This window comes from Peromyscus californicus, unplaced genomic scaffold (assembly GCF_007827085.1).
Source record: "Peromyscus californicus insignis strain IS unplaced genomic scaffold, ASM782708v3 Scaffold_9__1_contigs__length_137607984, whole genome shotgun sequence".
Classification (NCBI taxonomy): Eukaryota; Metazoa; Chordata; class Mammalia; order Rodentia; family Cricetidae; genus Peromyscus; species Peromyscus californicus.
In genome coordinates this window covers 88,211,869-88,235,799 of record NW_026294617.1, presented here as the reverse complement: position 1 = coordinate 88,235,799, position 23,931 = coordinate 88,211,869, and the positions used below count along the sequence as shown (strand labels likewise).

Below are 23,931 nucleotides of genomic sequence, written 5' to 3'. Positions count from 1 at the left end.
GCCTCTTCTTCAAGATCTGAGATTCTATCCTCTACACCCCCAACCCCTCCAAAAAACCCCAAGCAGGGCCTCAAGAGACCAGCCTCATGGGGAGGAATATTGAAAATTAGAATCAACAAGGCAACACATCACATTCTGTATAGATTTAGGGACTTTTTCCTTACTCTTGGCTTTTTGAGCATCTATGATGGTGTGCTAACAGTTTTTTTTTAATCCATTCAATATTCTGGATATTCCCAAATGTTTCTTATAGGAAAGCTTTTCCTTATTATTTTTTTAATAACTTCATCCTGTTTTTCATTCTTCCTAAAAGACAAAACATCTGAATTGTTTTCATATGTCTGCTCTATGCTTCATTTATTTTTTTTTTTTGAGACAAGGTTTCTCTGTGTAGTTGTGCAGCATGTCCTGGAACTCACTCTGTAGACTAGGCTGGCTTTGAACTCAGAGAGATCTACCTGCTTCTGCCTCCTGAGTGCTGGGATAAAGGCATGCTCCACCACTGCTCAGTGCTTTATTTTTAATAATATACTTAATTGTTTCATTGTATGATATTTTTCCAGGCATATACACTTGAATAGATTTGTAAAATTTTAATAAAAAATTATTTTTGCTCAAAATACTTTGCTTACGTTTTAAGAATATTAAATGATCTCAAACTTCCCTGAGTAGAATAATTGCCTTATTTTCTTCTGTGCTTATGACTGAGTTCAGAGCTTTACACATAACAGGTGAATGATAAATCTTCATACTGGGGATTGGACCCAGGGACTTATATATTCAAAGCAACCACCTAACCACTGAGCCACAATCCCAGCCTGAGGAGTTGGATTGTTCGAAAGTTGTTTTCTGTTTTTTGAGTTGTCTCTGTTTCCCTCAAAATGAACATTTCTGTTTGTTTATCTTGGTTCTCATCACAAGAGTTTCTGACTAGAATAGGGATGTGGTATGATAGTATTGTGTTTGTTTAGTGTGTGTTCAATTAGTGGGTTCAATTCTTAGCATTGCTTTAAATAAATCCTACCTTTTGGACTCAGTCTGTAGATCACTGGTAAAGACCATGCTTAGTGTACAAAAGGCCCTGAGTTTAGTCCTCAGCCAGAAAGAAAGAAAAAGGGGGGAAGAAAGTGAAAGAAAATAAAATATTTTTTAAAGTAGTTGTTATTTTATTTTATGTGTATGTGTGTGTGTGCCTGAGTGTTTTTATAGGTACTACGTATATACAGGAACTAGTGGAAGCCTGAAGGGGGCATTGATGACCCAGGACTGGAGTTAAAGTTGGTTGTGAGCTGCCATGTGGGTAAATCCAAGCTGAGATCCAAACTCTGCTCCTCTGCAAGAGCAATAAACATTCTCAACTAGTGATGCATCTCTCCAGCCCCCAGGAGTTACTGAGGAGAAGTACTGTGAGGGAACAGTCTAGCTTTGCTATGGAGAGTAACATGTCAGGTAATGGCTGTCTGACCTGCAAGAATGCAAAGGCTGCACTTTGAAACTCTGTTATATTCATGAGAGTCTTACCTTTGCCAAGGACCAGCTACGTGATGGAGCGTGCTTTATGTTTTCCTGTCTGAAGATGTAATTGTGGATGGATACCCACCTGTGGCAGTAACTTAGGAACTGTAATAAAACCTATGCCTCTCTTTCTAGAGCCCATTAGGAAATGAAAATGTATTTGCATTTCTGTAAGGTTGTAAATTTTACATAGCTTCTGTTTCCTATTGGAAGAGAAGTCCCAGACAACCCTTTACTTAGTAAGCATAATAATCAAGTTGGTCTAGCTTCTCTATGCTCCTTTCCAATGTCATTATGAATGTTAAATAAGGATCCTAGAGCTGATGAAGGACCCTAGAGCTCAGATTGCTAAGCCTTTTTAATTGAAAGTTAAAGGTAGTTTGAAGACTGAGTAAACATATATAAACAGAAATATGTATTTAACTGGAACACAGCTCACAAAGTACCTTACTCAAGGATTTTATGTATATCTACATATTCCCATTTCAGATTTTAAATTCTGATCAAGTCTTACTCCACTGATCTTATGATTTACTGATAATTTTATAGTATAAAAGGTGCTGCAGAGCCTGGTCTTGAGAAGGGAATAAGAATGTGCTCTGGGTTTTCAAATAAATGTCACCAACCCCTTATGCTAAAGGCATTAACTTTACTTTTTAGTATTACTTTTTAAAAAATAAGAGCCTATGTATGAGTATTTAACATAAATCTTAGCAAGATTTGTTGTCTCCAAAATGAAAACTTAGGAAAAAACAACACAAAAGTTAAACTGCAGAACTGATCCAGTAATCGTTTAGTATAGTAATAAGTCTGTGTTGTCTGTTATTCTCATTTGCATATTGTGTGGTCAGCATCATCTTTTTTTTTGTTTTGTTTTTTTTGTTGTTTTTTTGGTTTTTTTTTTTTAACAGATCCTGCCTCAAGTTTATTTGTAAAAACAGCATGGGGTCCTGATCATCTGCAAATAGTGTGTAGGTGTGTCACACCAGTCCACCTGTCTGGCAGACAGAAACCTTTTCTATGGGGCCTTCACAGGGACCTGGGCACCTTTGGGAGTCTGAGCTAGAGCTGAGGCCTCTGCCTTGGTTTGAGCCTTGGGCTTTGGTTGGCCGAGCCTACCACCCTTGGCCATGTAGCTTCTAATCTGCTTCCCGAGCTTGGGGTGAGCGATGAAAGCGAGATGGCTGAGCTTGCGGCTGGGGCCCTTTGGCATCTTGGGCTTAACCACTTTGGGCTTCACAAGGGCCTTGGTGGCCTCTGCACGCGCACTCACTGCCTTTGCGTTGTTGGCCTGCATCTTCTTCAGGCCTTTCTTGTTGTGCTTCTTGGCAAAGCGCATGTTCCTCAGGAACTTGGGGCCCACCCCCTTAATTAAGAGTTTCATTTCTTTGTGACCGGGGTTTCTTGATACCATTTCTGTACCATATTTTCGAGATTGGTTGTGAGTGTGTGTATGTGGTTCTTGGACTTGGCCATGTCGAAACGGTAACCAGCGGCTCCCGAAGCGCCTGGGACCGGGAGAGAAAGAGAAAGGCCGCAGCGCAGCACAGGAAATAGGGCTCATCTGTTTGGTTTTTTGTTTTGTTTTGTTTTTTTTGTTTGTTTGTTTGTTTTTATGGCATTGAATTTAAAACATATTTCAAAGACCCTCCATCAAATAATTTAATCTTTACAGCTCAATTTCATCCACCCTGTATTCAGAGGTCTCTCTAAAGATGGCTGTAGACAGCTTCAAGACAACAATCCAGAGAGATAGCTGATGCTCAGCTATGCCAAAAGCCTCACTATGGTAGCAAACCACTGGGCATCTCTGTGAAGAACTTTAGAGATTAGGCTAATTGATGCAGGAAAACCCACCCTAGATGTGGGTGTTACAATCCCATGGGTTGGGGTCCTGGCCTGGATAAATAGGAGAAAGTGAGCTGAGTATTAGTATTCATTTTTCCCTGCTTCCTGACTGAAGAGGCAATGTGACCACCACCTCAGCCCTTGGCTGCCATGCCATCCCCATCACGATGCACGCCACATTTCCTCCTTCAGGTGGTTTTGTTAGGTAGTTTTTCATGGCATCAAGAGCAGTAACAAATCTGCTAAATATCTGATGAAAAATAGATTCTGCCACGCTGTTGTAAGGCTAGTTAGACACTCCTTCCGTTGGGCATAGAAGATAAAAGCATTTAACATCGACAACGACTAAAAACAAAAACCAAGGCATGTGCAGTTTTTAAACACAAGAAAAATAATCGTGTATTTATAGCTTTTTTTTTCTCAAAACTAGATACAATGGCAGTGAATTTTAAATAAAAAATACATTTCAATGAAATAACCTATGACTGAAAGGAAACTCTGAGCACACCCATGGTTAATATCAATCGATTATGTGCTGCATAAACGAGGACTTGTTTGCAGCTATTGTCTGAAGAACTGAGTACTGCTCATGGAACTAGAAAGCTGCACAAACTACAGTTTTAAATGGATTCTGTCACGCTAACTGAAAAAAGTCTTAAGTGTTAGGATATGTGAAAGAGACAGCAAAATACTCTTAGCAACATTATTTTGCCATGCATTAGGGGTTGGGAGAAAGATGAGTTTTCATAGTTAGTCTTAGTCCTTGCAAAAAGGTATTGTTTAATCCCTTTAATAGACACACAAATAATTACAGGTTACAGTGCCGTATAACTCCATTAACGAAGCAAAGGAAAAATAGCAATATGTTTGTTTTAAATGTCAGCTTCCTCCTTGCCTTGCGCTCTGTGCACCCTAATGTCTTTACTGTCTACACTAACTTTGGGCTCAAGGACTCTGCCATTACTTGGCAATCCCTTCTTCTAATTTCTTGTGACACACAGTGCTTAAACCCCCAAGAAATGTGAGGTGAGGCAGAAAGAATTCCTGCAGACTGACTTGCTATATGCAGAACATTCATTTACATTATTCATTAGATAAGAGTACTGATTTGCATCTCATTCTGGTTTTCCTCTTTAGGTGAAAAAGTGCCAGAGAATTCTCCAAGTCCCCCCAATGTTTCATGTTAGTAATAATTATTAAGGGACTTAGGCATGACTGTTGTCTTAGATTTTGTCCAGTACATTTGCAGTTTCTCTAAATATAAACAAGCAAACAAACAAAAAAATATATAACTCTAAACATTTTAAACTCCTAAACCAATGTGCATTTCCTTCTTTGTGTTTAAGATATTTGAAGCTTTAACATTTGATGATAGATCTGAATGCATAAATATATTTTATTGAAATTCAAAATGAGACATTTATGATCTGTATCTAACATTAGGAACTGGAAGGGGGAGGAAGTGGGAAAAACAAGTATAGTCCCAAGTACAGCATTTATGAGTCCCTAAATCTCATTTGAGCGAGATTCCTAGCAGCAGAATTTTGCCACAGTTTAGAAGGTACTACCAGTAATAAACCCTTGCTGATGGCCATATCCAAGTGTTGAAAGATTGCTCTGTATCTTATTTTATTAATTGTTTTGCAGATTAAGGTTATTTCTTGTAACCTGTAGCCTCATAACCTGTAGCTTATAAAAATATAATCATTGGTGTTCTATTATATGTGGGACTCTGCACTGCCCCCTAGAGTTCTCGTGCTAAGTATGAAACAATAATTGAAAGCTTGATTTATTTTATGCTTTATAGTTTCAATTTCCCATGGTCCTGTCAACGTCTAAGTACTTAGCATTTCCTGGCCCACGGGGATTTATTAAATGTCTTCTAGCAGGTGGCTGGGTTTTTGAGAAGCCACACAGAAGACTCTGATCCATAATTACACTTTCGGTTGGAACCATTGGCTTGTTTGCAAAACGAAGCAGGTTGCAGCTTTGATGGTGCCCTTCTTTATCCTTTTCGGGAGAGACCAGGGCAGAGGAGGCAGAGACTGCTCCTTTCTGAGTGCTGCCCAGTTGCTTCTTAAAAATGTAATGGTATTCTATTGAAGCCACAACATTCCAAACTGAAAGGATTCCAATGACACAGAGATGGCATTTAACCCAGAGTCATACTTTCTGGCATGCTGGAATGGTTTGTTTTTAGGAGAGATTTCCTGCAACCCGCACACTGCTTTCATCGGCACAGGTTACTGAGGGGTGAGCTGGATCTTTCTCTCTGTTTTGTCTGGCTTCCCCAAGCCTTTAATTCAGAGGTAGAGGGAGTCGTAGTAGAAATTTATTGCACGGTCATCTTTCATCCAAGTGCTGCTTATTCTTGCTGGTTCCCATTACCTAACAGTTTTGCAAAATGACTACCTCTTTTCCTGGCTGTATCTGGCACACTGAGGTGTTTAAGGTCTCTTGGCATTCCCATAGGAACACCATTTTGAAATAGTCCTCATTTGCATTGGACTGCAACTGGAGTCTCTACCAAGATTTCACTGTTGGCAAGTGATCAGATCAAATTCAAATTCTGTTTTGTTTTGTTTTTTTTCCTGCAAGGGTAATGTGTCTGCAAGGGTAATGTATCTTTTTTTTTTTTTTTTAAACTTTAAACACTCATACATTTTCAATGAATAAAGTTGTCTTTAACTTATTTTTATGAGGTCAGGGTTCTTTCAAAGTGACAAATATGAGCATTAAAATATTTGGTCAGCCTAAGCTGAATTGTGCTGGTATTGTATGTTGTATCATTTGAAGACCAACAATCTGCTTTTGTTAAGGCCACAGTGGCTTCTAGGGCCATGCTTCATAAAAATGTCATTGGTGGAAGACATGCTGTGACGTTAGGTTCCTGAATGAATTGAGGAGATTGCATTTGAAATTCTTATGTACATTTCACAGTTAACTTGGCCAAAGATGACTAGGGTTTCTACTCTCCTCCTTTTTCACTCTTGTCTCCAGACCTTCAGCATGATTCTTCTTACTTTTTCAAGAGTTGTGACCAAAATATTCTAATTACCTGTCTCCCGCTCACCCAGCATGCAATGGAGTGCAGTCCAGAGTAACCACATTCTCATTAAAAAAATGGAAGACATTAAAGACACAACAGTCATGGTCAAACCACACTTTTGAAATCCAGTTGTTGGCCATTCTTCATTAAATGCTCAGAACTACTCCCTAGAGGATACTTTTTCTGACCAGTGGACCCTACTTTTCCCAGTCTTTGTACTCCCTGGCTCCTTTTCCACAAGTGGTCCAGGTTTGCAGTTGGGTAAGTTTTTTATTCTGCTTCATGTCCAAAGCAGTTCATGTAATCAGAGACCCCGCTCTCTTCATTGTATGATTTACCTGTTCCTTTCTGCCCAAGTTCATGAAATTCCTTTAGAAAGCTTGGGACTTCATATGTATCTATTTATAAGTCTACTCTATTAGACAAAAGACACCCCATAGATATTTTTAGTGTGAGCCTTTTTTCTATCATAGGCTTCCTGTGTGTTGCTGTGGGCATCAACCCTTAAGAAGCTTAGTTGCTTATTGATTTAAAAGGCAGACTCTTAAATCCTGATGGCTCTGTGTATGTCTGAAGGGTTTATGAGGTACCACCTTAAATCTTTTTGGTGCTGTAGTGGTGAGTTTTACAGTTACAGTCTTGTTTTCGTCCTAGCATCGAGACAGTTTCCTAACAAGTCCTGCATTAGAATTTTGCATCTCTCTTTGAGACTCTTCTGTTTCAGGCCACAGAACATGTAATGAACATTGAATTTACTTTTATTCTTTGTTTTGTTTTTCCAAATCCATCAAAGATTTTCAAAGTTCCTTTACATTTTAACTAAAAATTGAACAATTCTGTTTTTTTTTTCCATCTGTCTTTCTGTGACGTATAAGTGTTAAAGGAAACAGGTTGGCCCTTTTGAGAACTGTACTTACACAAAATTCACTAGCTTGGGGCTAGAGAGATGGCTCAGCTGTTAAGAGCATATACTGCTCTTGCTGAAGATACTAATTGGGCTCTCCTAACATCCAAATAGGGTGGATGCTAGCACACACATTCATGTAGCACCTCTGCCCCAGTACACACAATTGAAAATATCTCCACCAGCTTATGTTCAATTTTTCATATCAATGACGCCAGTGAGGTTCTTAAATATTTTGTCTCTATATGGCAATGTCAAGTTCAAGACTGTAATCCTTCTAAAGGCTTCATAGACAAATCCTTTCTTGAAGTTCCTAGCATCCGCTGGTTTCCTGGTAATCCTCAAAATTCTTTGATTTGCAGCTTCGTGCCTTCAATGTCAGTCTTTCTTGTCACATGGGCTTCCTCCCTCTGGGTGTATCTGTGTCTTCGTGTCCTTTCCTCTTCTTGTAATCAGACAGACAGATTATAATTACAATGTGTCCTAATCCGGTCCATTTTTATTAACTATTTACATCTACAGAAAGCTTATTTTTAAATAAGGTTTCATTCTGAGATTTAGGGAGATGTGATTTTTTTTTTTTTTTTTTTTGTGTGTGTGTGTGTGTGTGTGTGTGTGTGTGTGTGTGTGTGTGTGTGTGTGTGAAACATTTTTCATGTCTGTCCAAGGTCAGATGCCCATAACCAGACCCTTGAAGATTTGCATAGCATAGTTTGTGTAAGGCTGGTGCAGTCTCAATGACACCAACTGTTAGAGAGGGAGGAGAATCTGACTGAACTCAGAGATGGGAGATTTCCAGCATCATATTTAGGGAACATGAAGTATTATGGTCATCTTTGAAGAATGCAGTTTACCGTATCTTTATCTAGTTCATGATCAAAATCAATTGACTTTGAAAATATGTCTGAAATCTGTTCACTTGTTTTCCTTGTCACCTTAGTCATGCAAAATATCACCATCTTTCATGAGAATGATTGCACCTGATCTTTCTACATCTGATTTTGAGTTTTAAAATCGTTTTTTTTTAACATATGTGAGTGTTTTGCCTGCATGATGTAAATGCCTTATATGCATTTCTAGTAACCATGGAGGCCACAGAGGGTGTCATAGTCCTGGAACTAGAGTAACCCACAGTTCTGAGTCACCATAGAGGAGCTGGCAACTGAATATAGGTCTTCTGCAAGAGTAGTCAGTGTTCTTAATCACTGGGCAGTCTCTCCATGTTTCCAACCCCTTTTATTTGACTATTCTAACCATTCGCCACCACACTGAAAGGAGAGAGCTGGTAACACTGTGAATTGAATTAGTTACTATCATTCCTCTGGTTGAATCTCTCCAGGGACTTCCAGTTGCTTATAGAATGAAATCCAGATATAGTCCAGTGCCCTTAGTGTCAACCGCATGATCTCTCCCTAGCTCTTTCCTTTTATCTTATTTTAAGAAAGCCTTTCCTTCCTTATGCTTGACTTCTTTGGCCAATCAGACCTCCTAATAGTTCTTGATCCAAGAATGTTTGTTACTCAAAGACATTGTCTTTTGCCTAGAAAACTCTTTTCTTGCTTCTCCATGAATATACACTTGGTATACTCCAGGTTTCATTTAAATGTTACTTCTATATTTAATAGTAATAATGATTCTTTTGAATTAGTTCAAAATAAATGTGAGATCCTGGAGTTAGACATTCTATTTGGAGAGGTTTAGGGATGTTAAACCATGTTCTCAGAGGCAAATCACTAGCACATAGACTAAGTACCATATATCATGTGCCATAGATTTCAGAATTTACACCCTAGACTGTCTTACTCTGGGGACTGCCCTCTAAACCACTGTAGTTGGCAGCCCTTTAAGAGAAGCTTGTCTCTTGTGTTACCCTGTTGCAACATCTGCTTCTTTCCTCCACTTTGTTTTTCAGTTTGTATCATTATCTTCTGAGTGGGAAAAAGCATTACTTTATTTATTGACTTTATTTTCACTAGATTAAGGTGAATGTTGTTTTATATCCCAACACCCAGCATAGTATGTGGCATGCAGGAGGCATTCAATAAATATTGGGAGAATGGGGATTGGAGGAAAATTTAAATCTTCTTTGAATTTTTACACCCTTACCTCCAGCTACTTTTAGGTTAGAGTCAACTGAACAATATTACAGGATTCCTGAATCAAATATTAACATATCTCTGGACAAATGAATAAATGAATGCAGCTCATCTTCACTAACTAGTTTCCAAGAAGGGAGGGCTACTTCCCTTACTCCACTGGTCCTTATAATTTTAACTCTAAACAAACCACATACACTGATGAGAGAAACCAGAGCATAGCTATCACCAGGGCTGCCCAGGGACAAGGAAGAGTTAACACTGTGTCTGAGTTACTAAATATCTCCAGCAATGTAGTGAGAGTCAGCGAGACCAGATACTGTCATTTCTTCATCTTTTTTCACTGCCTCAGGTGTTGGCAAGGACACACGATTCAGAAGCAAGGGCAGAATGACTTTGTTTTACCCTTTAAAGAGAAAAGATGGACAGGACTGGAGCAGAAAAGAATGAAAAGAGAGTAAGGAAAAGAAAAGCCATTAATATTTCATATTATGCTTAAAATGCATGATTATGGCTCTGGCTAGGAGGAGAAATTTCCTTGAGAATATTAGATTTTTATTGCATGTCCAGACAAAGGGCTGATTTATAAGTGCTCTGATTGTTTACCTCTGTGCATAATAGGGAATGGTAGAAGCATTTTTTAAAAAGCATTTGCCACTTAGCATTCTTGACAATATCTTATTTGATAATTCTAACTTATGAAAGTATAGGTTCATTTTCTTTTTCCACAGACCTGTAGTTCTGATTGGTGTGAGTCTAGCAATAGATCTGAATGAACTTCAGGAACTTGGTGGGTGTGTTAGTTACTTTTCTCGTCTTGGTAGTCAAATACTTGACAAAAGTGATTTTGGCTCACCGTTCAGAGGTAGACAGTCCATCATGGTGGTGAGGGCAGGGAGGTAGGAGTGGCTCAAAAGAAATCTCAATTCTCAGCTCACTTTCTCTCTTTACTTTCCTTGTTCAGTCTGGGACTCCTGCCCAGGGGATGGTAATACCCACATTCAGTATGACTCCCTTTCTCAGTTAAACCTCTCTAGAGACATGCTCATAGACACACCTAAAGGTATGCTGCATTAATAACCTCTGGCATTTCTTAATCCATTCCAATTGCTGGAAATTGAAATTAACCAACACAAGAATGTAGCTCAGTGATAGAGTGTCTGCCTAGCATGTGCAGAGGCATGAGTTCAATTCCCAGTACCACTAAAATATAAATAAAAAAATCATTCAAGGGATGGAGAGACTGGTGAATTAATAAAGTGCTTATCTTAAAGCATGAAGACCCGAGTTCAATTCCCAGGACCCCGACAAAAATGCCAGATGTGGTGGCACGCACTTATAATTTCAGCACTGGGGAGGATCCCTGGAGCTCACTGACCAGTCAGTCTTATGTAATTGGTTAGCTACAGGCCAATGAGAGATTCTGTCTCTAAGGAGTTGGACCGAGTTCCTGAGGATCAAACCCAATATTGTCCTTTTGCCTCTACAAATACACAAACGCATTTGCAAACCCATGGTACCTACATACACATATGTACCTACACACATATGAACACACACATGCACAGTGCATAAGTAAGAAATGGAAGCATCATAAGTAGGTTTGTCTCTATTAGACTGGTTATGAAAGTTAGGCAAATGTTAGCCAGTTATAACATCAGGATGATAGGTCCAAGGCTAATATTTAGATGTCTTATCCCAGTCATGGACAGGGTGTATCGTGTCTTTCTTTTTACTGACAGGTTTGTTCCTTGGCAACAGGTGCTGCAGCCCTTCACACTATGCCTAAGTAACATGTTGTATTATGGTCATTCACTTGGGAGCTTGAGTGAATAAATTCTAAAATGTCCTCATTGCTAGCTCTGGAATCCAGGGTTTTTAAAGTGCATGTGCAATTAATTTTGCTGGAGAATTTTAAATGAACACCAAGAGAATGCCTTGCTGTTTATAAATGTTCAGGTGTGAACCTAAAGAAAACAGAAACCACTTTTCCTGAAATCACATGAATAATATTGGAGTAAGACTGTCTCAGTGGGAGACAAAAACATTACATTTGTGTCTCTGGGTAATCTATCCTTTGGTTAATGGACCGAGAACCCTCCAGACAGTTCACAAATCCACATAACAGAGCAGATTTTTGCATTCAGATTCCTGACGTTGCTGAAAAATGCAAAAAATCAGATTCAGCCGGAGTTCCCTATTGATTACAACGTGAGGATCAAGAGAAAGTTATTCCACCCAAGGCAGCCTTCATTTAAATTTAAAATCGTCCTTCCTGGTGATCTCATTTTAAATAGTGGCATAGAAATCAATTGAATTTGCAAGAGTATTAACTCTATCTCATTTGAGGGACTTCCTATCAACATATGAAAAAGCGGGTATTGGTTTCTGGTCATATTTGGGGGCATTGAAAGAGGGTGTTTCCAACAACAACAACAAAAAACAACAACAACACTTTTTTTAGAGGAGCATAGGCAACTGGTATTCTTTATAATAGAAGTGTGAATCAAAATGACCAGTCCTGTCAAATCATTCTTTACTCTTCACTCAGTTTTGTTCTCTAGCTTTTGAGCATAGTAGATTATAGTATGAATAGGCTCATAATATTTTTTTAAATAATCTACACTCAAAACTATTCTAAGGGTACAATTAGTTAGTTGGTCATTATCTATGGTATCAGAACCCTGTAGATCAGTCTGGACAACAGATGGTTTTACCTTAAATACACCTGACAACAAGGTGTTCTACAAGTTCTGTGAAAGAAGGAATAAACAGGTATGCCCAACAAGTCAAAAGTTTAAAATGACTTAATTGCGTTTCATTGTGGCTTCCATGAACAGGTACCAATGCTCAAGGCAGCAGTGTTCAAAAAAGTTAAAGATAAGGACAGCCAAAAAAGTCCACCTGAAGATGAATGGAGAAATGTGATGTGTGCACAGAATGGAGCATGATTTATTCTTAAAAGGAATGAAATTCAGATACAGATTTACAGCATATCCAAGTCTTAAAGATGGTGTGCTGTGCCAAATGAGCTGGCCACAAATAAATAATGTGTGGTTGCTACCTGTATGAACGAACTTTACAGTCATCAAATACATAAGGATAGAAAGTTGAGTGACAGCTTTCAGTTGGAGAAAAAGTAGATTAAGGTGATATTTTAAAGTTATCTTTTAACTTTACATTTATTTATGTAATATGTGTATATGTGTACATATGTGTGCATATGTACACATGTCTGGTCAGAGGATGACTTGCAGAAGTTACTTCTGTTCTTATGCCATGTGGGTTTCCTCCAGGGATTAAATTCAGGTCATCTGGCTTGGCAGCAAACATCTTTATCCACTGCACCATCTCTCTGGCACAAGGAGTTATTGTTAAATGGGTATAGAGTCCAGTTTAGAAAAGTAAAAGCTTTAAAAATTAAATTTTGAGAGAGATTTTTGGTGATGATGATATAATAGTACAAATGTACTTAATTCCACTAAGTTATATACTTAAACGTTTGTGTTACATACACTTTACAACAAAGAAAAGCAGTACAAAATAACAGCAACAAAAGCAAAATGTCTTGAAGGAGCCAAGCATCCAGGAGCATTTTTGTGCATCATGTAGTAATTTGTATGTCTGACTTCTCCTGTGTGCTACTGGCTTCCCCTGAACATAACCATCCTGGATGGACGCACTTGCTCAGAGTGCTTCTTATGAGAAACTGAGTGGGCTCTTTTCACAATCTTTATCCCAACAGCTAAGCTAACAAGAGTCTTCTCATAACCTGATGTCCCCAGCATCCCAATTGTTGATCTAAATTGTCACAGTCTGGACATTTTTGCTATTGTTTTGTTACCGGTGTGGTCCCTGCCTTCCTCTTTCCAAGTCACCAAACGCTAGAGACACATTCATTATTTATTGTCTTGGGATCTTCTTCTCTTTTCATATATTGTCTCTGTTTTGAACCTTTCTTTCCCTATCTTGCTAAAAACTTTAAGATACAATGCTTTGCCTGTGCAGGTGCAGCAGACTTTGCTACAATTACCATTCCATATGTGTGTGTACCTTGGGCATGCTTGGAAATTACTAGAGATGCCATGGGATTGGATTCTAATGTTCATTTTAATTCAGTTGGCTCATATTATACAATAAAACCTGACTGATTCTGAGTAATGATAGAAGTTAAATGCCTGCTTTCCTGAAGGAAAAAAAGAGAGAGAGACTCATTGACTAATGTTGGAAATAATTACATTTTCTTTCTTTTAAATTTCATGTATTTCATAAACAATGTAAACAGAGACAAATAGGTAAGATGTGATAAGCTACAGAAGAAATATAATTCAAAATACACTGGTGTGTGAAAGTGAACTAAATGCCCTTGAACACATACCTTTTAAATATTGGGTAAATTCCTAGAGCAAAAGTGGCTGGATGGGAGGCTTATGGCCTCCCCTTGAAATGGTAGAACTTTCTCCCATAATGCTTTTCTGTCTTCTTACTTCTCTTGGAAAGCCTTCTACAATGTCTTCATTCTTGATGTTATAGCTTTTCTCACTGTTCTTCTCGTCTGTTGTAGTCTTCCTAACACGATTATCTGTTTCATCTAACTACTGTCTTTCCTTCAACGTCAGCCTTTTTTATGGTCATCAAAGCTGCATTTCTAGCTGCCACCTGAACATTTCCACATCATAATAAACTGACATTTTAGTGATTTCACCAGAGCCTGGTTCTTTACACCATGTTGCCTATTCTTGAGATGTCCTACAAACTCTAGTCCCGAGGCCCTCTTTACTGAACTAGTAGCAATATAGTGACTAATATTATTGAACTTGCTGCCCTCCTCCCCTCCCTCTCTTTCTTCCCTCTTTTCTCTCTCTCCATCCTTTTCTTCCATCCTCATTCTTCTTCCTTTTGAATAATCACAAAAGAAAAACCAATTATTTCTCTTTCTTGCCTAAACTTTGGAAGCCTCCACCTTGCTTTTGCAGTCAAAACTTCATTCCGTAACACTTTATTTTTGGTTTCTGAAATCCTTGCTCAGGATTATGACTCGCCAGGACCTGTTGCTTTCTTTATTGGTTACTCCCATGTATGCCAAGTGGCTTCAGGTTGTTGATTGGCCCTGCATGCTGGTATCTGTGTCCTCAAATGTACTTTCTCTTCTGCTCAGAACTTCTCTTCTCCTGGTCAACCCCATCCCTCTCTCTAACTCAGCCTCTTACATTGCTCATTCCCCACTTTCCAGGCCACAGTATTACAGTGACATTCCAGCTTAGGATCTCAACACTGCGGTGGGACATTTAACAATGCTTTTGGATGGCTATGCCAGATGATGACCATTGCAAATAGTTCTCTAGATTGAAATCTCATCCTTTCTGCTACTTGTAGCAGCATTTTTTCCTTATCTTTACTGGATTTTTCTTTATCATTACTTCATTACATCTTTAATTAGTAGTTCCTCACAGAAATCAAAATACATGTTTCCCCTTTCCTTTTAAAGCCATTTCCAATTGACTCAGCCACGTAGATGCATACTTTTTGCTTTCTTTTCATTACGTCATTGAGTCTTTCCTTAGAGGCAATTCAAGACAAGGTCTGCATAGGCAAGTTGACAGCCTCCCTGAAGGGAAAACAAACAAACAAATATTATAAGAGGCAGGAGCATAGTAGACCAGTAGCACACCTTTCCAGTGTCTTCAAACTTTCTAGAAGAATGTGTTAATTATATGTTAACTTTTGACCTCTCTTGGTATTATCAGCTTTATCTCCATAACCCCATGAAAAAAGAGATAAATATATTTCCTGACATTTTTTTTTAGTGTTGGTTGATCATCAATATGGCAATGTGCTTGTTTTCTACTATAATTTATTCAAATCTCTTTTCAAGGTTCAGCTAGAATATGGACTACACAAGCATTTATAGATTGACTGGGAAACTAATGAAACATTTTAAGCATGTTTTGGAGGAGGGAGAAATTTGGCATCCAAAGCTGAAATAGCTGTCTTACTTTGAGACATAACTCTTCTGGATGCTGTGGTCTTCTAACATTCAAATTTTTGAAGTTTCATTGTATATTTAAAGAAAAATTAAATGGCTTTCCCAAATGTGTTTAGAGAATAATGAGAATGAAATGAAAAATGTAAGTCTTTTACTTAGAGTTATCTGGATTTGGATTCCCGTGGCACTATTTGTATGTGTGTGTGATTCTTCATGGAAGCCTCCTGAATCTCAGGTTGTTCATCTTTAAAATGAAGAATCAGTCTTCATACATCCTGCATCAGCTCTATTAGTAAGACGTATATTCCCTATCATCAAAATATATCCAGAATACAATTTCTCTTTCTCTGTCCCAATCAGCGTCACCATCACCTGCATTCCAGAAGGAGATTCCTCTGTGATTTCCTGCTCCTGTCTTTCTCCCCAACCCTTTTAATCTCAATGCAAATTGACAATGTGTGTGTGTGTGTGTGTGTGTGTGTGTGTGTGTGTGTGTGTGTGTGTGTACCTGCTAAACTCAGAAGATTAGGATTGCCATAAAGGACATCTAGTTAATTTTGCATTTTACATAAATAATAAGTATTGCCATTTAAAATGTTTAAGTACGGGCCGGGCAGTGGTGGCGCACGCCTTTAATCCCAGCACTCGGGAGGCAGAGCCAGGCGGATCTCTGTGAGTTCGAGGCCAGCCTGGGCTACCAAGTGAGTTCCAGGAAAAGGCACAAAGCTAAACAGAGAAACCCTGTCTCGAAAAACCAAAAAAAAAAAAAAAAAAAAAAAAAAAATGTTTAAGTACGAAATTACCCATTACTTCAAAGTCAAATTTAAGCACGCTAAATCTGACCAACCAACAGGGGGCACTAGCGTCTCTCCGAGTGATACAGGAAATGATGTGGGGTTAGGCAGCCTGCTAGGCTTCTGCTTCTGCTCACCCCTGAATGCTGCCCTCTGCAGTACAACCTACATAGTCACAGAGAGTCACCATCAGACAAAGTCTACAGAAAATATGTGGCAGGTGAGACATCAACATTTAATAACACAATGAAAGGCTGCCTTTGAATTTCAATCAATATTTATAACCACTGACTATTAAATATAGAAAGGACTTCAGAGGTCATCTTGTCCATTCTGTTTTTGAAGCCATGAGGACACTGACACTCAAGAGTCCAGCAGGTTTGTGCACAACACTCTGGCTGAGCCAGCACTAGACTTGGAGCCCCTGACTCCAGTCCAGCTGACGATTCCCCAGGTTCTCCACCACTGCTCCCTGTAGAATCTCCATATTGCCATGTATCTAAGATCAGTTTGGTGTGTGTATGGAATCGATAATTTGATAAACACTGCTGTCTACCTAGCCAACACATTTTTATTACAAACTCATGTCTTTTAAAGTAGTCATTGAAATTGGGCCACTTGATATGATTATCCAATAGTAATGATTATATGCCCAGGTCTTCATCATGCCTCAGATTTCTCACCATTTTTCATGAGGCAATATCCATAGCAGATTCTAATGTGACTATCATGACTCAGAATATTTTTTTCCTGTATTTTTCAATAATATAGTTGAATTTAAATTGGTTTTCTTCTTTAAAAGTCTAAAAGTTGTGATATTTATTGGATAAGTCAGAATTTGGACATTGACTTTGACAGCAACATTGAAAAATATTAATTCTTTAGGTGTGTTAAAGGTATGTGATTATACTTATGGATACATGCTAATATACTTATGAATGAAGTTTTTGAATTTGATTCAAAATTATATATAGCAGATACATGACAGTTCTGTTATATTATTATATCTGCTTTTGTAAATGCTTACAAATTTCTAGAAGAGTTAAAACTGAATTCTGATCTCCAAACTTTAGTCTGTTTAAACAAAGCTTCAATAAAGTTCTGGCATAAGAAATACAAGATTTTAATGTTCCTATTTAAAGGATAGAAACAGTTTTTGTCTCTGTACTTGTCTCCTCCTTTCCTCATCTTTGTGAGAGTCAGTGTGCAACAAAAGGAACTTAGAAGCTGTGATACGGTGTCTGGGTAGAGGCAGCTTTCCGCTCCTTGTTGACTGTGCAAACCTTAGGCCAGATAATATCTTTGGGCCTCAATCTTCTCATTATGTAAAATGAGAACACCATATTATGTGGTTGCCCAGAGATTCAGCTCTAAAATTACTTAATTTGCCGTCACACTAGGGTGTTAAAGCTCCACTGTACAACTGGCACTCTGTGTGTTTGGTCTTGTATTCTGTTCCATTATAGCAGCAATGAGCTGCAGTCTGGGAGCAGCTGATTTGACTTAAAGATACTGGGAATGAAACACCACAATACTGTTTGCTTCCTGTAGAGTTCATGTACATGAATTTATTATTTAATCACCTCAAATTGGTTGATACCATTTACTGATATTGTCTACTGAGCAATGAACTATAGAAATTATCCGTTTGAAACATTAGCATTTTTTGATGTGATGCTAGAATAAATTATTTTCAAATTCAAAGAGTATTTTGGTACTTATTATTCCAAGCTTATCTTCATAGTAGTTTATTTATCTAGCATTCACCATTTTATGCATCACTAGCCTTTTAAATTAATTACTGCACATTTCTCATCTAATGGAAGATTGTCTTCACTCACACTTCTGTAGTTTTGCACATATAATGCAGGTTGTAGTTATGTAATTTTGAGAAACAGGTAGAACTTTGGAATTGTGAAACCCGATCCTAACTCACAACAGGCCCTTGTCTTTGTAACTTCTTCCTGAGTATCAGATTTCCTTGCAGTTCTGTAATCATTGCAAAAGAAAATTGGTTGTGAAAACTAAGCAAATGGGCACTACTTCAAAGTAATAATAAACTGACAGTATTATCTCAATGTCACATCAAAATTCATCCATTCAACAAATGTTTAATGAATATCTTCTAGGTGTGTTAATTTTGAAAGGGGATTTCACAGTAAAGAAGGCTTAGAAGAAATTACCAGAGGACACAGATTTCCAATTTTAAATTGACTTATTCATCAGAAAATGTTACTAAGAGCCACTTACTTATTCATACACATAGGCCTCCTTTTGCATAAATACTTCAAAATTATCATAATTAATTCACAGTCCCAACTCTGGCCCTCATAAAGTGAAGTGACTATTTTAGTGGAAGCCATGATGGAATAGTACCCTTAAGAAACTTTTTATCAACTGCTTTCAAAACAGATCTCTGCATACTCAGTATCATTCTGATAATTCTTTTTTCTTTTAATCAATAACCTTCTGGGCATGGATTTGTTTCTTTGTTCTCTATGTAATGATTATTATGGTTTAGATACAGAACATCTATCACAGGCTCATGTATTTGAACTAGCTGGTTGCATTGTTTTCAAACATTGTGTGGGTTTTTAGAGGTGGGACCTAGTTTCACAAAGCAGATTGCTGGCATTACACATTACAACCTGGCCATGGTACTGTTCCAGTTGTTTTTTTTTGTTTGTTTGTTTGTTTCCTTTCTGGGCTTCCAGGATGTGAGTAAGTCATGCTGCAAACTTCTGCCACTACAGATGGTACTACCTGTCACCCTGCCTTCCCTACCATAATAGCTTGTCCCCTCTCAAAACATAAGCCCAAATAAATACTTTGTCCCTTAAGTTGTTTCTGTTAGACATTATGTCACCGTGATAAGAAGCAAGTCAATGCAGAAAAATTTTGTACTTGGTGTAGGTTTGTTACTGTGACAAAACTGACCATGTGGTGTATAGGCCAGCTCTAGAGAACTTGCTGCTCTCTCCTGGCCTCTGTGGGCACCTACACTCATGTGCACATATCCCCACTTGTTGGCTGTTTTTGGTCTTTTCCCTTTACTCTTTGGGGGCCTGCTATCCAACTCCCAAATAAATCACACAGGGAGGCTTAGTATTACTTATAAATGCCCAGCCTTAGCTTGTTGTAGCCAGCTTTTCTTAAATTATCTCTTCTATCTTTTGCCTCTGGGCTTTTACCTTTCTCTTACTTCTGTAAATCTTACTTTTACTCTTATTCTGTGGCTGGCTGGGTGGCTAGGTAGCTGGTCCCTACCATCTTCCTCTTCTTGTTCTCTTGCTCCTTCTTCCCCTCCTAGATTTATCCTTCTATTAATTCTCCACCTGCCAGCCACACCTATCCTTTCTCCTGCCTCGCTATTGGCTGTTCAGCTCTTTATTAGTCCATCAGGTGTTTTAGACGGGCATAATAACACAGGTTCACAGAGTTAAACAAATGCAACACACAAAAGTAACACACCTTAAAATATTCTGCAACACCCATTCCTGCCACACACATATAAACGTAATCTAAAAAGTAAAATAAAAATTAAAAAAAAATTAAAACACCATGTTCACAAAGGTTTAGAGGGGAGCAGGGACTCTCTCAGGAATTGGCCGGAGGCCATTTGTGTTGTATTCCTGCAAAGACTCTGCCTACATTCTTTTTCCTGAAATTCTGAATGAGGCCGAATTAAAAACTAATGGACTTATTTGATCAGAAGAGAAAATTTTGAGACAGCATAACAGTTACCTTTGGCATGGTTAGTGCTCAATGCTTTTAGCTATGCTCACAGTGACAGAAGTCAGGATGTGGGGCCAAAAGATGTGAAAAATGTATAGCTTAGTGAGGAAAGGCGCACTGACCTGGTAACTCAGACAAACAAGGCTGATGAGGACCTGCAGAGGGTGCTATAGATGTGCTCCAAGTGACCCAAGCTACATTGTGAGTTTGTAATATAACTTGGCATCCTCATTCACATAGCGGTGATTTCGCAAGATGAAAAAGTTATTGAGTCTTACAGACTTGCACTAAGACTCCAGAAATCCCTCTAGGCTGAACCATGGGCAGCAGGCTCAGAATCCCAGCATGGAGCTCCTGAGTACACTGTGCATGGAATTGCAAAGGTAAAAACTAAGTTGTAGTGGAGATACTAAAGATGTTGGAGATGCCAAGAATGTGGGATTTACACTGTGGGGGGAGGGGGAGGTGAAGGTGTGAAAACTGTAGACATTCATTGGAGCTGATCCAAGAGAGAGTCCACATATGCTTCTGAAACAGAACTTTGGGGATGGGGTTACTCAAGCATGTTGGAGGCCATATGATGTTACCATAAACTCCAGATGCTAGACATGAAGCTACATGGATTGGTGTTTGTCCTCCTGAGCTTCAGTCTTTCTTTGGTCAAGTCTTTCTCCATTCTTTCCTTTCAGAATGGGAATGTGAAGTCTGTGCCACAAAATTGAAAGCATGTACCTTGTCTTTTTAAAATATTACAAGAGATCATGAGTCTTAGAGGAGATTTTAGGTTTTGGACTTTGGAACACTACGGGGACTGGCAAAGACTATGGACACTATTAGAGTTGGACTGATCTGTTTTATTTTGTGGCCACGAACTTGTGGATGCTAGGAGTGGATATTACTATTAAAATATGAACTGCTCCCCACAAGTTCATGTATTTGAGCATTTTCTGCCCAGCTGTTGTTGCTATTTTGCAAGATTATGGAAACTTGGGGAGGTGCAACTGACTGGTGGAAGTAGCTTGTTAGCGATGGGCTTTATGGGATACAGCCTGGCCCCAGTTTCCAGATGAACTCTGGTCCATCTAGGTGTGAACAAGCCATGCTGCAAGACCTCATGACTCCCTGAGTTGTTTCTGTCAAGTAACAGAAGTGGTGATGCTTTTTTTTTTTTTTAGTCTTTCAAAGGTAAATTCTGTTTGATTTCATAAAGACTTAGAATTTTCTATCAACTATTTATAGGTATTGGGCCCAGCAAGTAATAGGTCCTATGTCTTCTTTAGGCAGTCTTCAGCTATGTTTCAATAACTATGTCACATTCTTAACCGTGTTCTGTTTGCCTCTTTTTATCATGTAATTTCTAACTGATGCACCCTCATTGTGAGCTATTAACATTCACCCATTCTTCTGTTCAATAGTATTTTTGAGCACCCTCTCTGTGTTAGATATATTAGGAAATATGGCAAAAATGGCCTCAGCAGTCCCCACCACATGACACATCATGTTTCTCTTTATCATAATTTGATGTATTATTAACTAATTATGTGCTTTATGGTTGGGTTAAACACACTACTTGTAGTACCTGATTTTCTATTTGAGTCTTTGACATTTTTTACCAGAATTCCCATCAAGCTACAGGAGAACATTAGGATGCAGAAAGAGTTTTGTCCAAACTATTGCCTCTTTCTGGCCAATTCTTTGGTGATTATTTTCTTTCATAGTCTTTTTAATAATCTGCAGTGAGGAACAGCTCAAAGAACCTCCCCTTTTTTTAAGTTAAAAATACTTAAAATCACTGGTCAGCATAGCTCTCTAAACATTCACATAACTTGTTCATGAGAAGAGGACTTCATTTCTAATTTCAGAAACCAATTACCTCTCTTCCATGGGTTCTTCCTGGCTATCATCTAAACGGACTCTTATTCACCCATCCAACAAGTATCTATCAAATGCTCATGGGTGACAGCACTGCTGATATAAAAATGAGTCAGATTACTTTTCTTGAAAAGTCCCACTCCTTTTCTTCTGACAAGTAGTTTTTTTTGTTGTTGTTGGTATGCTCTCAGTTTGCATATGTGTGTTAAACACTTACAGTATTTCTATTTGTCTCTTCTAAGGGAAAGAGCTTAATTTGGGTAGTGCAGATCATTCTACTGTTTTGTTCATTATAATAAAACTAATGATTCACGTATTCATTATATCCTTCTTGTTATGATGAATATGTATGTTTGCTCATTTTCTAAAAACACTTTTAGCTTTCTTTACTCTTCTCTCATTTCTTCAGACACTGATGGGCTAGGCTTTCCTCTGGGGCAGCTATCACTTTTCTTCATGGACACGCGTGTGACTGGGTTTCTTTCCAGGATCATCTTTCTAGACTCTACAAACACATCTCTGGACTACATTCTACACTGTGCTTCAACTTGCTGTCAGCTCAGTCTCCCAAGCTCACTCTACCTCCACCCTTGTGCGGTCTCATCTAGAGGCCTTCCTGCTCTCAGTTGTAACACTCTGTCAGCCTCCTTCAGAAGGTCCTCGACAAAGACTGACAGGCCTTAGTTTTTCATTTTCCTTAATCTTGTATTAGTGCAATTGCACTTTGATTTTCTTACGTCATATTTGGCAATCAATAGTTTGTTAGTTCTGTTTTCTTTGTTCTGCACTTCCATGCAAATTTTCCTTTTCAGTGGTCTTCTTTCTTGTGAAGTCCAGCCTCAGAGAGGTATTTAATCAATTTTAATTTTTTGTTACATCTGGTATAGTCGTTTCACCCCTCCCCCATATTCAAATCTCATTTCTGATCTTTACAGACCATGTGACTTGGTCTCGGTGATTGGCCCACATATACCTTACTTTGTTATCTGGAAAGTATTTGTTATAATAATAATAATAATAATACCTTCCTTATTATGAAGTTGACATTGCTCTGAACATGTAAAATGCATAAGTAGTGCACAGTAAGTACCTAATGAGCACTGTTACTACAAACAATGCTACTGCTACTGTGTCTTCTATTTCATAAGACCCCTTAACTTTATTGTTATTTAATTTCAATTTTTTTTTGCACAGTGTCTTTGACCATGTTACTCTCTTCCTCCAACTCCTCCCAGATCAATATCCTGCTTGCCTACCCACACAAGTTTGAGTACTTCTCCCTGCCTCCTCTGCCTCCTTCCCTTCCCCCTTCTCTTCTTCCTCTCCTCTCCTACTTCTACACATCAAGCCCAATTTGTGGTGTCCATATACGTTTGACTATGTGGTCTTCCACTAGAGTATGATCAATCTACCAGGGGTCTTACCCTTAAAGATAACCGACTCTCTCTCTCCTTCTCCCAGAAGTTATCAACTGTCCACAGCCCATCAATGAGTAGAAACATATATTCGTAAAATAAGAACCTTAAAAGAGCAAGATAAAAAATGTAAAACCATTCCTACCTCCACTGCTTGGAAAGACCACTGTGACTCCTTTTCTTTTTAAACGCATATCTCTGTGGTCAAGCATGCATGGACAAGGCCCACAGATAGGGAGTGGCCAGACTCAACTACACTTGTCTCTCCTTGAATTAGCTTTTTAATTATTTTTCACCCCTCTGTTAATTTGACACTGTAGCTTTTATTTGTTATGTTTTTTCTGTAACTCTTTTTGGCTTTCTACACTTTATTTACTTACAATAGTGGTTGGCTATTCGGTGCTCAGTTTTAGTGCACACGTAGACTACTATAGTTATTGCAATCAGAATCCTAGTGTTTCACAGTTCTTTCTTGTGGTGATCTACATATGCAGACTCTCTTTATACCACTAACCTCTGGCAATTACAGATATTTTCCATTCAAATATTTTGGTTTTGGAGCCAGGTATAGCAGTACACACCTATAATACCAACACATAGGAAGCTTAGGCAGTAGACTGTGAGTTCCCACCTGCTGCAGCTACATAGCAAGACCCTGTCTCAAAAACAACAACAACAAAAAAAACCAAACCAAACCAAAACAAAAATATTTCTGTT

The 23,931-nt window shown here is 38.4% G+C and overlaps 1 protein-coding gene and 1 pseudogene across 9 annotated transcripts in view; one reads left to right on the top strand and one right to left on the bottom strand.

Annotated features, from left to right (window-relative positions):
* The window catches only part of Ntng1 (netrin G1), a 347,205-nt gene that overhangs the window by 43,336 nt on the left and 279,938 nt on the right, over positions 1-23,931 (top strand). The window lies entirely within an intron of this gene.
* On the bottom strand, positions 2,534-2,991 carry LOC128105847 (60S ribosomal protein L29-like; annotated as a pseudogene).